The 15,343-nt window shown below is 46.2% G+C and overlaps 1 protein-coding gene across 2 annotated transcripts in view; it reads left to right on the forward strand.

Moving 5' to 3' along the window:
* The window catches only part of IRF2 (interferon regulatory factor 2), a 125,634-nt gene that overhangs the window by 46,529 nt on the left and 63,762 nt on the right, over window positions 1-15,343 (forward strand). The window contains exon 1 of one of the 2 annotated variants that reach the window (XM_032468639.1): window positions 774-957. The exons of the other annotated variant lie outside the window; for it this stretch is intronic. The gene's annotated coding sequence lies outside the window, so the exon portion shown is untranslated. Of the gene's footprint in view, window positions 1-773; window positions 958-15,343 lie in introns of those variants that run through there. 2 annotated transcript variants of the gene reach the window in all.

The following is a 15,343-nucleotide window of genomic DNA, read 5'->3' on the forward strand; positions in this document are numbered from 1 at the left end:
ACTAAAGGAAGGCCTTCCTTATCGCCCAGGACCCAAACGGAGCTCCAGGCGGTGTCCCAAATGACAGCGGCCTCTCAGATGGTTGCACCTTCAACTACTGATAAGGGGTCAAATAAAGTTAAGGACGCATCACTTGGCCCAGTTATTGCACTAATATCCAAGTAATGCTCTTGTCAGTGAATTGCTCCTTTTGTTCCTTTGAAGTGGGCAGTGATACAAAGTGACTTTTTATTCACTCAGAAAACAGAGGCTCTAAACACCGCTTACACCTGCCCCACCAACTGGATGGCAAGAGCTTTGCTTCCCCGATACGCCCTCCTCCTCCCTCCTTCCCCACCTTCAGGTAACCCTAAAGATGGAGAGTCAGGTGGGTACCTGCCTTCCTCTCCTACTGCTACCAGCTTCTGGCCGGACCCCCCGGGCCCCCACTCAAGTGTTCACGCGGCGAGTGTGAGCGCCCGGGTGTGCGAGCAGCAGACTCACGAGCAGACGCTTGTTGCGCCCGCTGCCGCGACGTGGGGAAGTGAAAATGAAATTGACTTTTCAGAGAAATGATGAAAGCGGCGCTGCCTGCCAATGAACGGCGGCGGCGAACTTCCGCACCTCCCGGCCCGGCCGCTCGCGCCCTCCCTCCGCCTCCACCTCCGGGTTGCACAAGCTCGAAACAAACACTGGGGAGGAAGGGCGGAGGGAGGAGGGCGGAGTGGGGAGCGAGGGAGGGAGGGAACGAGGCAGGCTGGAGGGCGGGGGGTGGGGGGATTTCCAGCCTCAGCGCTTCGCAGTTTCCTCTCCTTGTTTTGCTTTCGATCTGGACTGTTCTCAGGCAAGCCGGGGAGTAACTTTTAGTTTTGCTCCTGCGATTATTCAACTGACGGGCTTTCATTTCCATTTCACACACCCTAGCAACACTTAAGCCTTGCGGAATTGTATTGATAGCGTGAAAAAGCACACTGAGAGGTAACATTTTTCAAATAATAGTTGTGACTGTGCGTGTATGTTTTTCTCGAGGGCATGTTTATGAGGACTGGAGGGGATATGTGTGTGCGCGTCCTGATGGTTTGACACGATGTTTTGCAGACGGAAAATGCTGAGGTTCATGAATATTAATACTGATTTTTGGAGGAACAGTCAGCGCTATTATGGATCATCTGATTTTAGGGGAAGCAGGTTCTGCTGCTGCTGCTCCTGCTACTTGGGCTGCTGAGGCTGCAAGGAGGAGGAGGAGGTAGAGAGGGAGGAGGAGGAGGAGGAGGAGGTTGGTGGAGGTTTAATTTCACTTTTGGATTTGCAGATGCGGAGAGGTGGCTCCATGGACACAGACCTGCTCTGTGTGATTCTGCGCCCCAGGTGTTGTGTGTGGGGGTGCAGGTCCGCTGGAGTCGGGCCTCCTTTTAAAACAAAATTACCGTGTGCATGTGTGTGCGTGTGAGTGTTTACAGAAACCGTCGCCACCAGATCCGAAGGAGGAGAGCGGGTCCTTCTCGGTGCCCAGCGGCGGTGCCTCTCTCCAGGCAGCCTCTGGCGTAAATAGGCAGAAACGCGCCGTCCGCCAGCAGCCTGCGCCCCGCACCCGGGGCCGGGAGAGGTGCCTCCCGCCGCGGCCAAGGAAACTTGATGGAGCGCCCGGCGGCGGTCCCGGGGATCGCCCGCCCGCCAGGCTCGGGGAAGGGTCGTGGGCGTCGGGTGCCAGCGGCCAGGGCCGGCGGGCGGGCTCGGAGCGGGGCTGGGCGCGGGGCCTGGCCGGCGCGCCCGGCTTCCTGGGGGCTGGGCCGTCGCCGCCACCGCCTGGGAGGGACGCCGCGTCCTCCTTCCCGCCGGCCAGCGCCGGGCCTGGCCCTGGGGCTTTGTCACTGCACTTGTCCCGGCGCGCGGGGGGTTCGGGCGGCGCGTCCCGGGAGGGCGCCGCGCCCAGGGGTCAGCGGCCCCGGCCGCGGCCTAGCGCCGGGCGCCTCCGGGTCCCCGCGGGCGCCCCCGGGCCGGCCTCGCGCGCTGGGCCTGACCCGCCTTGGCTACGGAGCGGGCGAGGTGGGGGCGGGGAGCCTCCGGGGACCTAGCGGCGCCCTGCTGGCAGGCCCCGGGGTCGGCGTCCCCTAGGGGTCCGGGGGCGCGGGCGGCGGCGCCGGGGTGGGGACGCGAGTGCCCGCCCCGCGCCCTCCGACCCCGCTTGGGGCGCCGAGTGGCATTCGCCCGCTGGCCGAACGTGGTTGGTGCAAAGCCGCGGCCGCCACTTCCTTTCCGCCTCCCGGGCCGGGCTCGCCCACCGAGCGATGCCCGCCGTGGCCGATCGTGGCGCCCGCCCGCTGTCGGCGCTACGGCCTGGGAGCCGGCCCCGAGAGGGGATCGGGCAGCCCTTCCAAGTTCGAAGGGCTTTCAGCATGTAACTCATCCCCCTCCCAGGACGCACCGACATGTCTGTTTGGGCCCCAGGTATGGCCGCGTTGGCCGCCCTCACCCCCTTGCCCCTTTAGAGCGGCAGAAGAGGGAAGGAGGCTGGCAGCAAGAGCCGGGCGCAGAAACAAGTCTTCCGGGCACCAGGCGAGGCGCCCGAGCCAGTCGGTGCGGGCAGGACCCCTGGTCATCGGCTGTAAATGTGACCCCTGGAACTGGCAGTCGAGGTTGCCACATACTAGCGGCGTGGCTTTCAGTCGTTTTTACCGCCATAGCATAGTGTTTGGAACTTGGGGGCATTTTACCCTCTCCCTTGCTCTTCACCCTCCTGTCTTCAGTGTGGGCAGTGGGTCGTGCTCTCTGTCCTTGGTTAAGAAAATGCAATCTTTCTACTTGAGGGAAAGTACTGGCATTTGCCTTCTGCCGCTGGCCTCCCTGTTGCTGTGGCTGGGTGTGCTTTTGATGAATGGCGAGGGAGGGTGGAGGATAGTTACATTTCCTGTTGTGGATTTTCAGGAATCACCAAGGTTGCCATCAAGCCTGCATTCATTTATTAGTTTTCAGACCGACTGCATTGGAACGTTGCAACTTAAAAGCCTGCGCTTTTTTGGTGCTTAAGGGCAGGTGCAGACAGGGGTCTGGTGGCCAGACTGAAGGACAGCAAGGTGGATGATCTTGACCTCAGGCTGATGCACGCTTCTTACCACAACCTGCAGGGCGACCCCTGTTTAACTTCATGCACAAAGATTCAGGATTTTCTAGTCCTCCCTCCAGCCCCCATCATTCCTTTTTTGGAAGGGGAAAGGGTGGAAATAGAAATTTAACAAAAACCGTGTATTTTCTAAGGAAACTTCAGCAGATGGGATATTTAGAACTTAACCTGGCATTTTTAAGGGGTAACCTTGGAACATCTATTGATTGATGGGGCGAAGTCCAGAATTTCACTGTAATTAGTGAATGATTATAATTTATAACTTAGCCTGTTGTGTAAGAAGTTAGATTTTGGTCTCTTAGATCCAAGAGTTCTTGTCTGTTATGTTTTATAACTGCTTCTTAATATTAAACATTTACATATTTCATTCTCAAAGAGTTGGGTTTTTTCTTTTGACCTTCAAAAGTTAGAGATAATTTTGCATATTTCATGAAAATGTTACCATAATGAAAAGTGTTTGTAGTTAAATTGGAAGCCAGTTATGGCAAACAAAAGTCCTGACGGCTCAGTAAACCATAACCCAACTTTCCTCTGCTTTCCCAAGTACTTTATTAGGCAAATATTCAGTATACCAAACTACTTAAAGATTTTTAAACTTAGTAGTGGAAAATTTGAAACTTTGGATGTTTAACATTCGATGCATATCGATTTTCTCATGTTTCCAAAGACACTGTACTTTTATTCTTGGAATTATAGCATATAAGCTTCATTGTTTTTAAAGCATTTTCACACAATTTCCTTTTGATAGAGAACAGACCACTGAATTCTAAATGGGGTATCTGGGACATGGTTTGGTTATGTGCTTCAGACCAAAAAAGGCTTAAGGCAGATAAGGGACATTATTCATTTAATAACTATTCTTAGAACATTCACCATGTCCCAGACACAGTGCTAGGCCCTGTGGGTCAGCTGGGGACAGGAAGACAATTTCCTTACCCCCTAGGGAAATTGTATTCTACTTGGTGAGCTGACAATACCCGACTGAAAAATAAAAACAGTAATTACCTTTTAGGGTGAGGTCTATGGAAGGTGCTAATAATACTTAACTGTATATCTAATAGGGTTGCTTTGGGGAACAAATGAGATACTGTTATGAAAGAATGTTGCATAAATTATAGCAGTCTACAAGTGTGTAAGGCATTCACTTTGAGAATTCTGTCAGATTACTCTTAACTTGAAAAGCCAGGGAATCATGACTGTGGATTAAACACTGACTTTCTCATATAGAATTTTCAGCAAGATGGGATTTTACTTGTTCTGAGTATATAGATACTGGTAAGGAATTAAACAGGGAATAGCTATTTAATGTAAAGCATTTAACAGTGAAATATGATATTGTCAGTGAGTCTTTTTTCTGTCAGAAGAGAAGTTGGATGGTGTCCATGGAGACCAAATGATACGGAAATAAAAATTATTGGACCAATGTTATTTTCCCTCTTTTCATTGGGGAAAAACCTTCCCAAGCTCACTGTGCTTTAATCTGAATTTTCTTCATCATTGCTGCAGAATCTTCAATTCATTGTCTGTTATTACAAGTATACCCTTAACTGATTTTAGTTTTTCCTATAACATCATTAAAGGGACTCAGTTAACTTGCATTTACTAAATGCGTACTACGTACCCAGCACTATATATGTGAAAAGGATATGTGACAATATATGTGAAAATAAAGGAATATGTAGTATAGATTCATAATACATAATATAAAATATATAAAGAATTATATAAAAATAACAAATTGCTGTGGAATGTCAGTTATTGTTAATAATAAAATCAGTTCTTCTTTTGGTCTGTATGAGGTACCATGTTCCTTCCCACACAGGGCTAGGAAGTTAGGGCTTTCTGTCCCTATTTGCCCCATTTGTGCCCTACTTTTGGCCAGAGTCTGATCAATCTTTGGTTCTAATGTCTGCCCAAGGCAGGGTGAAGCAGTAGCCCCTCACAGTGGGGGTGGCTGGTGGGAACGGGAGTGCGATTTGATTAAATCTCGATTTTTTTCAACGAAGAATGATAACTTATCTATAGGGTCTAGATTTAAACCTGAAGCCGAAATTTTATATACCATACCAAGGGAAATACACAGGCAGGAAACCAAACCCACAGGCGCCCAAAGTTGAGCTGTGACCTGTCCAGAGAACTCATAGTTGCCAGCGTTTTCCCTTCAACGATCCTTTAACAATGATTTCCCCCCTCACCAGCTCCATCTCTTGACAAACTGTCTCTGAAACAGATTGGGTTTAGTTAGGAAGACTTCATATGCCCATTTTTATTATTCAGAAACACGTAAGACTTGCAGTTAGAACTCCTGATTGACTTAAGAGAACTACCATCGTCAAATTTAGTTGATCTGATTCCAGCCCAAAGTAGAGAAACTCGACGTTGTAGACAGCCTGGGCAGCCGTTTTTTTAGATAAACTGATAGTCCTCTTGGGCTTTCTGAGGTTCTGCAACCAGCTACCACCTTCCCACTCCGATCAGTAACTCTGAGTTCTGCTAGAGATCCGAAGACCCTAGCATAGGAACTATTGCAGTAACCCAGACAATTATTTTGTTAAATGAATGCAAACATCGGGACTTGATTTATTTATTACGTATTTGTTGAAAACTAGCTATGTACAGGCTCTGGGTGGTGGAAGGTGCGTGAACTCGAGTCCAGAGGCCCGGAGTTGACTTTCAGCTCTTTTATTGACTCACCAATCACTTCCCCTTTCTGGACCTTAGTTTTCACATCTGTGAAATGAGGCTGCATAGTTTTATCATCTCTGAGGGATGGGACTTATTATGTGTGTATCCGAATCATCGAGGGGAGGGGGCTTTTAGAAACAACACAGAAAAATCAGATTTCAGACCATCTGCAGCCCCCTTCTCTCCTCGCTTCTCCCACTCCCATTGTAAGAACACCTCCGATGTTCACCAGCGGACCCTCAGGTATGTGGGTCAGAGCAAAGGTGCAGAACCGCTTAGTCAAGGATGTCCTCCCAGGGCTGTATCTTTCCGTTTTCTCGTTGGCTCAGAGGCCAGGCTGTGTGGGAAAGCAGGCGGATGGAACTTGTTATCCACCTTTTAGGCAGTGCTTTGACTAGGGAATCTGGTCCCTCTCTGTGGGCTCTGCAAAAATGGGATCGGTGTTACGGTTGTGATACTTTGAATTTTCCATTCTGAAGAGGCAAGAAAGACTTTGTTTTATGAGTATGTCTCTGTCTAGGAAGGCCATAAAGAGTCATGGGTTTTTTTTTTTTTTTTTTTCTGTTTTGGCTTATGTTCCCCTTTATCAATTTAGTATTCAGCTTCGATAAGCAAGAAAGAACAACAGTCAAGCAAAAGATGTCTTGTCTGTCCCATGCCCTGCGCGCATGCCTGGTAGTCCCACTGTTTATGAGAAACAGAAGGCTGTATGTACCCTTATTTCTGGTGAATGGATTCTAAGCACTTTTATCTCAAGGGCAAGACCAGTTTAGTTCAACAAACTGTCTTGATTTAGGGTTTTTTGTGTGTGATATCAGCCTGTCCAGTTCTTATTAAATATTTTTTGGAGTTAACTACTTGCTCTGTCATTTTCATAAATAATTTCTTTTCAGGCATCCTTCGCAATCTGTTGCTATCTGTGTGGAAGCATTTGATACTTGAACACCTAATGTGATCAGAGGAAATATGAGCTTCCAATTTAGTTTGTTCTTATTGAGCTTACGGATGTCAGGTGTTTATAGGAGCCAAAGAAATACTTTATAGGCAGAATACACTGTCCTGGCCCCATAAGCTTAGATCCTCTTGAATTTCCTACCTCATGAGGTTGACATTTTGCGTGAGAAGGAACGGCATTACATTGCTTTGTTTCAAGTCATATTTAACATGTTATTTGAAGAGAACTTTTTTGTTCTCCTTACCCTAGAGTTATTGAAGATGATGAGAAAAATTACAGTGGTGGACGAGAGCTTCCTGGCACCGGGAAAGGGTGTTGTTAGTGGGTGAGCGGGGTGGTGGACCAGAATGGGGTCGGCATTGGAAGGTGAGAGTTGGGGGTGAGGAGATGAAAAAGAGAATAAGGTAGAGAGTGAAACAGTGCCTCCTCAAATTTGGAGTAGGAGCGGGAGAAGAGGCATGCAGGTGGGCAGATTTTCTTTCTGCCACAAATGTCACTGAAGGCCTTCTGGAGGTAGGGAGAACAAGGTGGGTAGTTAATTGCTAGTAACTACAGGACGAGTCACTGGAGGACCCTCCATTTCCAGCTTTGGAGCTCGGCCTTTTTACCTGGGGGTGAGATGGAGTCTGATGGGAAAATGACTGAGCATCAGCCAGCTGCACACAAGCCAGCAGGAGGTCGTGAGGCTGGTCACTGGGGCGGGGTTGAAGCCACCCTGGTGGTCGTAGTGCTAGAGCCGGGGAGGAAGGAGGGACGGGTGCCCCCGCCTCAGGCCTCAGACTCCATCTCAACGGGAGGCAACCGGGGCCCCCTGAGGAAGGTCCACGTTGATGAAATGGGTCCACAATCCTGGAGTAGCTCTGTTAGGCTCTCTTCCCTCCTTCATGCTGGTCTTCCTTGCTGCTGTTTTATTTTTGCCAGGTTGTAGAGGTAAATCGGAATCAGGAAAATAGAATCGGCCAATACTGTGCTCCCCTAAGGAACAGAAGGCACATGTTGAGGCTGAACCGTGGGTGCCATGACTGGTGCTGCAGGTCACTGACTTTGAAGCTAAGCTTGTCATATTGTAGTCAGGGGATGGCACTTTGAAATAAACACTCTGGAATTCAGTTTGGTGGTGTCCACTTAGACTCTTAAAAATGTTGACCTCTCTATTCCAGTAACTCCACTCCTAGGAACCTACACACATGCAGTAGCCAGAAATCGGGCAAAGATTTATGTACAAGGATGTTTACTGTTAGCTTTTGTTATCGTGAAAACTTGGAAACAACCTAAATACCCACAATAGGAGCACACTGACGTGAATTACGGCCCAGCCAGCACTGAGTTTTAGATAGCTGATGACGTTCATGTTTTTGCATTTAATGGTGGGGAGATGTCTGTGGTGTATGTTGAGTGAAGAAAAAGAGAATATTCAATTGTGAGCCTAATTTTATTTTTTAAAACGTGTGTGTGTGTTTGTATCCACATCATTTAAAAAAAAAACTGGAAGGAAACATTTGGTTGATGAGATTATAGATATTTGGCTTTTTTTCCCCCTTGAAACCCTTGTATTTTCCAAATTTAATACAACAGCGTAATTACTTTCATAAGCAGAACAATATTCTCAAGATGACTCTAAAGTGTTCCCTCTGACCTCACCTCTGGTAAACGTAAGATGAGGATGAGTAAACTGGATGTTGCTGACGAGAATGTTGTGTGTGAACTTGGCCGTTCTCGGGCCCTTTCCACCTTGATGCGCGGAGCCAGGGCTTTCCCCGCCAGCGCTAAGAGACGCCACTGTCTCGATTCAGCTCTTACTACATGAGGACACTGAGACTGATGGTCCCTTGGTGACGCTGGGATATACTGTTTCGTCAAGAACTGTGGGGAGTGTGGGCTGCTACCCCACTTGGCAGATACGTCCTTCATGTACGTGAATACTGCAGAAGCACCAGACACCGGAATCGGAGGAGAAAGTTCTTATTGATCTTTACAACCAGATCAACAGCCAGAGAGACGTTACAGTGTTGGTCCCCCTTACCTAGACCCTCAGGCGAGGCTATGAAAACTGATGGAACGTGAGTGTGGGTCACATTCCTTAGACGATGTCAGAGCCAAAGGAGGGAGAGGGAAGGAAGGACACACACCTTTGCTCCTTTGAGTTGGGATGGAAAGGATCCAGGATTTTCATCCCAACAGTTTGGAACGTAAGGCTTTTCCCACCACAGGTGTCCCTACGTTCTGGGCTTCATCCCTTTTGAAATGTACATGCTTAGAGAGATAGGTCTTCCTGGCACCTTGTGAAATTAACCCAGGGGCCTAGTCCACCCTGTAACCATCTGGGCCTTTTGAGGAGATGAGAGAAGTTTGATTATCCTTCTGGATCAGAGCCATTAATTTAGACTAACGGCTAAGATGCAGTTCTTGTGGTAGGTGAAGAGTAAAACGTTTCTGGGGGGAGGGACTGCAAACATTCCCTATCTTTGTATCTCATATGTTCACTGACTTTCTGTTGGGTGCATTCCTCTGTCTCGAGTGGCCAAGCTGTTTCACAGGAGCACTGAGGAATCCGGGGAAGTTTTACTTTCCGCACACATCAGTCTTTACAAGTCCCCGTTGGAGAGTGACTTAATGTCTCAATCAAGTGTGACTTCTGCCTTTTCATAACTGAAGAGGCCTCCAGATCCCTAATTTGTGTCTGAAAAAAATTTTAGACTAGTTTTAATCCCTTTATAGACACGGGAGATGTTTTTGAATTTGTTATGAAACTAGGGTTGGCATAACTGTCAGGAGTTCAGAGGCAGAATGCTAAAGCATGGCCAAAAGAAAAACAGGCATTGATTAGGACGACACTGCCCAATACAGATATCGTGTGAGCCACACGTATAATTTTTAATTTTCTAGCAGTCATTTCAGAAAAGTAAAAAGAAGTAAGTGAAGTTAATTTTATTTTATTTAGCCTAGTGAGTCCAAAATATTATCTTCTCAACATGTAGTGAATATAGAAGTATTAGTGAGATCATTTATGTTCTTTTTTCATACTGAATCTTCAAAATGCAATGCGTCTTTTATACCTCCAGTACATCTTTTTTTTTTTTTTTTTCCTCCAGTACATCTTAATTCATCTGGTGGTGTTTCAAGTGTGCAGTTGGCCCGTGTGGCTGGTGGCTGCCGTATTAGATGGTGCGGGATTAGGAAATGAAGCAAAGTGTGAAGAGAAATACAGGGAAATGTTGTAACCCAGGGACTAAACCTAAAAGGGCCAGAGGAAAGCAGAATGAGAGTGGTCGGTTTGGTTATCACCGCATTTCCCTGTGCCTCTCCCCCTCCACCAAACCTTACCTGGTCTCATCAGCCTGAAATGATAAACTGCCCTGAGTCTCTTCAGAAACAACACACCGGATATGCCATTCCTTGGGTGATTAGTCACAAACCTCTCGAAGCTCTTCCACCCTCTTGAACTCTTGTGAAAACTGTTGGTTCTCTGGATTTTCCCAGTTACAACACCTCCATGGTTGAGTCAGCTGAGAGCTGGGATTGGGCCATATTTCCCTGCACTCCCCACCAGTACGGGATGCGCGGTCAGCACTAGATAAATATTTGTTGATTTGATTTTCAGCCCTAAAGCAAAGGTGAGCTCCGAAGGCTGAATTTCAGCTCAGGACGGATGGCCCAGATTGCCTTTGTGTTGGAAAGCTAAATGGTATATGTACTGAGCACATAAACATTGGGATTTGTCACTTTGCATTAGGATTTGTCACTTTGTATTAGAGGTTCAACATCCGGAAGGTGAAAAAATTGTTTGGTTTTTCTCCTTTGTAGCGAGGCCTTTACAAAAATCTTATCAATCCATTCCTTTGACATTTATATTCCACTGCAGATAGTGAAAGCCTCCCTGTGTGCGTGAGTAAGCTACATGTGCTGATAAACTGGTGGCATACATTTGGGAGCTGCTACTTTCTTAGTGGGTTAGTTATTAACGATAACTTTGTTATTAACAAACACAGCCCATAACCTATATGCAGGGAAATTCTTTTGAAATCAAGTATGGTATCTCACAGTTGTCTTCATTTGTTCTCCTTGAGCATAATTGTTGGGTGGAAGCAACAGACTTATCCAGAGAGCCCAGGCAATTTATTTTTACTGAAGCCTACCTAAGAACTGCTTAGGTAGCTTTTCTCTGTGAGATTAAATACGACCTTCACTGAATCATGTTAGCAGGGCCAGCAGCTAGAAAAATAAAGACTAAACCAAACCTTCAGCAAAGAAACTCCCAGCTGCTCAGTGGGTCAGAGCTTTCCTGATTGCTTTCTTCCAATGAAAACACTGTAGATTAGTTTTAAGTGAATTCTAGTAAGTTTGGGGATTTGCAACTGACAGAAGAACAGGAAAGTATAATCTCACCTTAAAATCGTAATCCTGAAGGTAAATCTTTATTGACTCTTTAGGGGGATGTTGAGATCTCTGTTCATCTGGGAAAACTTAACTCATGCGCACTGTTGAGCTGACCTGGAAGGTTAAGGTCCTCAGGGATGAGTGGGGACAGAGAAGCCGGGCATGAGGCTGGTGCCCCCAGAGGACGCCCTGGGCATGTGGGGTGTCCTAGGTGCCCCCCAGGACTGACACAGATCATGGTGCTTCCCTTTTTTCTCACTGTTAGAGAAAGAAAGTCGAGAGGCCCCCAGGAGGGAATGTGGATGAACTGCTATTTCCCCTTTTGGGTGTGGTTCTACTGATTTGGGAAGTCAGGGTGAGTTTAAAATATAGGGGAGGATTTATTTATTTGTCTTCCAGGTGCTCTGAATGCATTAAGACTTTTTTTGTTTGTTTTTGTTCGTTTTGTTTTGCTTTTCTTCAAAGTTAGGTTGCCATCTGGGCCACAGTTAGGGAGATGGGGTAGATATGGGCCCTAAACTGAAACAGTGGACAGTTTGGATCATCCACCCAGTCAGTCATTTACTTAACAGGGGTGTACGCAGCGCTAACTACTCGCTGACGGCGTGCGTGTAAAAAGGTAGAAAGCTTGGATTTGAGTTGGGTGGGTAAATGATCTGCATTCCCTGCAGTTGGGAGCCTGGGTTTGGGCAACCAGAACCTCAGTCCAGAAGTGATCTTAGGTGTGTGCATCCCTGTTAGAGGTCTTCTCCGCCCAGCCCTGGGCCACCCAGGGCGGGCTCAGACTGGAGAGGAAGCGACAGAGCTCATGTGGCACACTTTTTGGCCAATTATATACAGTTTATTTTGTAAAGGACAGATTCTTAGTAAATCATATAATATGCATAAAACAACAAACTGTTTTGTTGTCATGGCTATTTCTCCACCATTCCCCCCTCGGCTCTCAGTCTGGCACGGAGAATTCGGAGGTTGCCTAGTGTCTTTTGTCCTCAAGTGGCTAAGTCTCCATAGTTATCTCCACCTTCTGCTTCCCTTCCCCCGACGGCAGACTCTGGAGCTGGCAGTGCTGCTGATAAACGCGATGACCCTGAGTCCTCCCCCAGAGGTTTGTCCTGGGAGAACCTAGCTCTTCACAGGCTATCCAGGAGAGGCTTTGTCCCCACGTGGCTTGAGATAACATCGCCACAAAGGGGAAACCGGCTCTTACTTAATTTTGAAAATCTGCTCTTTTCTCTGTGTGTGTGTGTGTGTGTGTGGTGTCAGTAAATACTCCAAGTTACCTGGAAATAAAGAATGACCCTTGGCCACGGCAGGCCTCAAGGAAGGAATGACAGCAAGTAGGGAACTCATAAATGCATGTCTTGTCATTCTTTTTCTTTTTTATTGTGGTAAAAGTTACATGACATAAACTTGCCATTATAATCATCTTTAAGTATACAATCCAGTGGCAAAAAGTTCCTTTACAGTGTTGTGCAACCATCACCCCATCCCTCTTCAGAACTTTTTTTTTCATTGTCTCAAGCAGAAACTCTGTACCCATGAAACAGTAACCCATCCTCCTTCAGCCTGGGCAACCACCACTCTACCTTCTGTCTCTATGAATCTGACTGTTCTAGGTACTTCATATAAGTAGGCATCAGACACTATGTGTCCTTTTGTGTCTGGTTTATTTCATTTAGCAGAAAGTTTTCCAGGTTCACCTGTGTTTGTAGCATGTGTCATAGTGTCCTTCCTTTTTAAGACTGAGTAATAGTCCCACATTTTATTTATCCATTCATCTGTTGATGGGCACTTGGGTTGTCACTACCATTTGGCTATTGTGAATAACGCTGCTATGAACACTGCTGTAAAAGTATCCGTTTGAGTCCCTGCTTTCAGTTCTTTCAATACAGAGGATCATACGGTAATTCTAGTAGAACCTTCTGGGTTAAACTGCTTTCTACAGCGGCTGCAACATTTTACATTCCCATCTGTAATGCACAAGGGTTCCAATCTCTATATCCTCACCAAAATTTCTTTTCTTTCCTTTCTGATAATAGCTGCCCTAATTGGTGTGAGGCGGTCTCTTATTGTGGTTTTGATTGCATTTTCCTAATGGCATCTTTTCGTGTGTTTCTTCGCCATTTGCTTATCTTTTTTGGAGACGTATTTATTCCAGTCCTTTGCCCATTTTGTAAATTGGTTGGTTGTTTTTGTTGTTGTTGTTGAGCCGTAGAATTGAGTCATTCTTTTTGTGGGTTCCAGAGTGACATACTAGTATGATCTGAAAACTCAGAGATTTCTCTCATCACAGTAGGTGTAGCTCGTGGCACAGCCATTTTTCAAAGTTCGAAATGTTGTAGAGCTGATGAAGCATGTGCTGAGGAATTAAATTGCGCTGACTGAAGTAAATCAGATTGGAAGGGGAAATGGGGAAATAAAAACACTTAACCTTCTCACAGGATACTAGAATTGGCAAGTTTCCTTAGAGAGTATAGCCTGCACCTTCATTTTTACAGCTGGAGAAATCAAGTGACCTGCCCAGGGTCTTGTGGCCGGATTAAGTACTTAGTATGTTTTGTTAAACTCAGGAGTAAAGAATTAATTTTATTTTCTATTTCGAATCCCAAAATTTCTGGTGCGAGGGAAAACATAGCAGTGCTTGAATAGGGTAGTGAATTACTTGTAGCACCGCTCATAGTTCCTTCAATACTTGGGGCTCATAAGAAAGGCCCCAGGGTGCACCACTTGAGTGGTGTTTCAGGATAAAAGTGAGTAAAAGCGGCCTAAAAATAACTTTTGGGAGCATGAGGATTGAAACATAATATATTCAGTAATGGCTCAATACTACTACTTGAGTGGATGAAAAAAAAATATTGCTGTAATAACAGGTCTGTGAGGAAAAGGTGAATAGGAGCATTTGTGTATTTATTGTGAATTATCAACAGAATGAGAAACCACTGATTTGTCCTTATAAGAGCCATAGTAGATGAAGAAACCCAGTGAAATATCAGCTTCACAGTGGCCAATTTATTGTTGGTTTACTTTTATGTTCTGCTCAAGTTTTTTCACTTCACTCAATCCTTTTGAGAAGTTCGTCTTTATTGAATAATACAGCCTGACAAAATAACATGTGAATTATAACTGAGTTAGTTGTAAATAATTGGGAGGAAGATAGATAATGTCCGTGTTTTGACATAAGACAGATAGGTAAAAAGGAGTTGCAAAAATGTATATTTCCAGACTTGTGGCCAAGGCTTCTAAAAAGTCCTTAAAATGAGCCCCAAGTACTATATAAGGAAGTTTGATGATGAAGCTAAGTTGAAGACCCCTCTGTGCAAACAGATATTTTAAATACAACTCTCAGAAAAATGAATTCCTTCCACAGACGTTTCTGGACTGCTGGGGTGACACCCGAGCCGCGGAGATGTGACGTTGACAATTTCATGTTCTCCCAGAGCTTTTCATTTAGTTCGGGAGACAAGCAGGGAAACAAATAAAAAGAATGAAATACGTGCTTAATAAAGCACAGCAGCAAAAGGCTACGGGAGGGAAAAGGAAGAAACTCCATCTTTGACCAGAGAGATGGGGCGGTGCTTCATCACGACTTCCCACCTTCCCACCAGCTGGCGGGAGGGAGAGGGCGGGGTCACCCGGTGGCCAGTGGGTGAGCAGAGCATCTTTGGTCAAATGAACAGCAAGAGCAAAACCAAGAAAGGTTGAAAATGCCCTACACTCTTGGTGGATGGAGAGTTCTCTGGTCTGATGGGAGCAGACAGGTCCGGGGCGTTTCAGGGACAGAGTTCCTGGTGGCCCTGAATACTTCCTTCAGTGTATGCGTTCCTGTGTTTACTAGCAAGGAAAGGCTTTATTCTGACCACAGAGCAAGCTTTTGGCAGGCAGGGTTATTGAGAATTTGGAACATTTTTCCTACTTACATTTTAGAAGATGATGGTAATGACCGTTAGCCGTTGGATGGGACAGAGCTATGAGCTGCCCCACTTACAAGGAGATAACAGGAGGTTTGAGAATGACACGTGCATTTCATTCATAGACACACATTGCAGGAAGGACGAGATTGTGCTTTTGATAATAACCAGGCCTGTTTTTTGAGATGCTGCCATATGTTTCTAAGAGAAAGTGATGCACAGGTACAAAGCTATTTTTTGTACTCTTGTTTGCTTTGATTTGGTTTATAAAGAGTGAAGTTATTATGAACAGGTTAAGTGGGAAGGAGATAGAGATGG

Source organism: Camelus ferus, chromosome 26 (genome assembly GCF_009834535.1).
Source record: "Camelus ferus isolate YT-003-E chromosome 26, BCGSAC_Cfer_1.0, whole genome shotgun sequence".
NCBI classification, from domain to species: Eukaryota; Metazoa; Chordata; class Mammalia; order Artiodactyla; family Camelidae; genus Camelus; species Camelus ferus.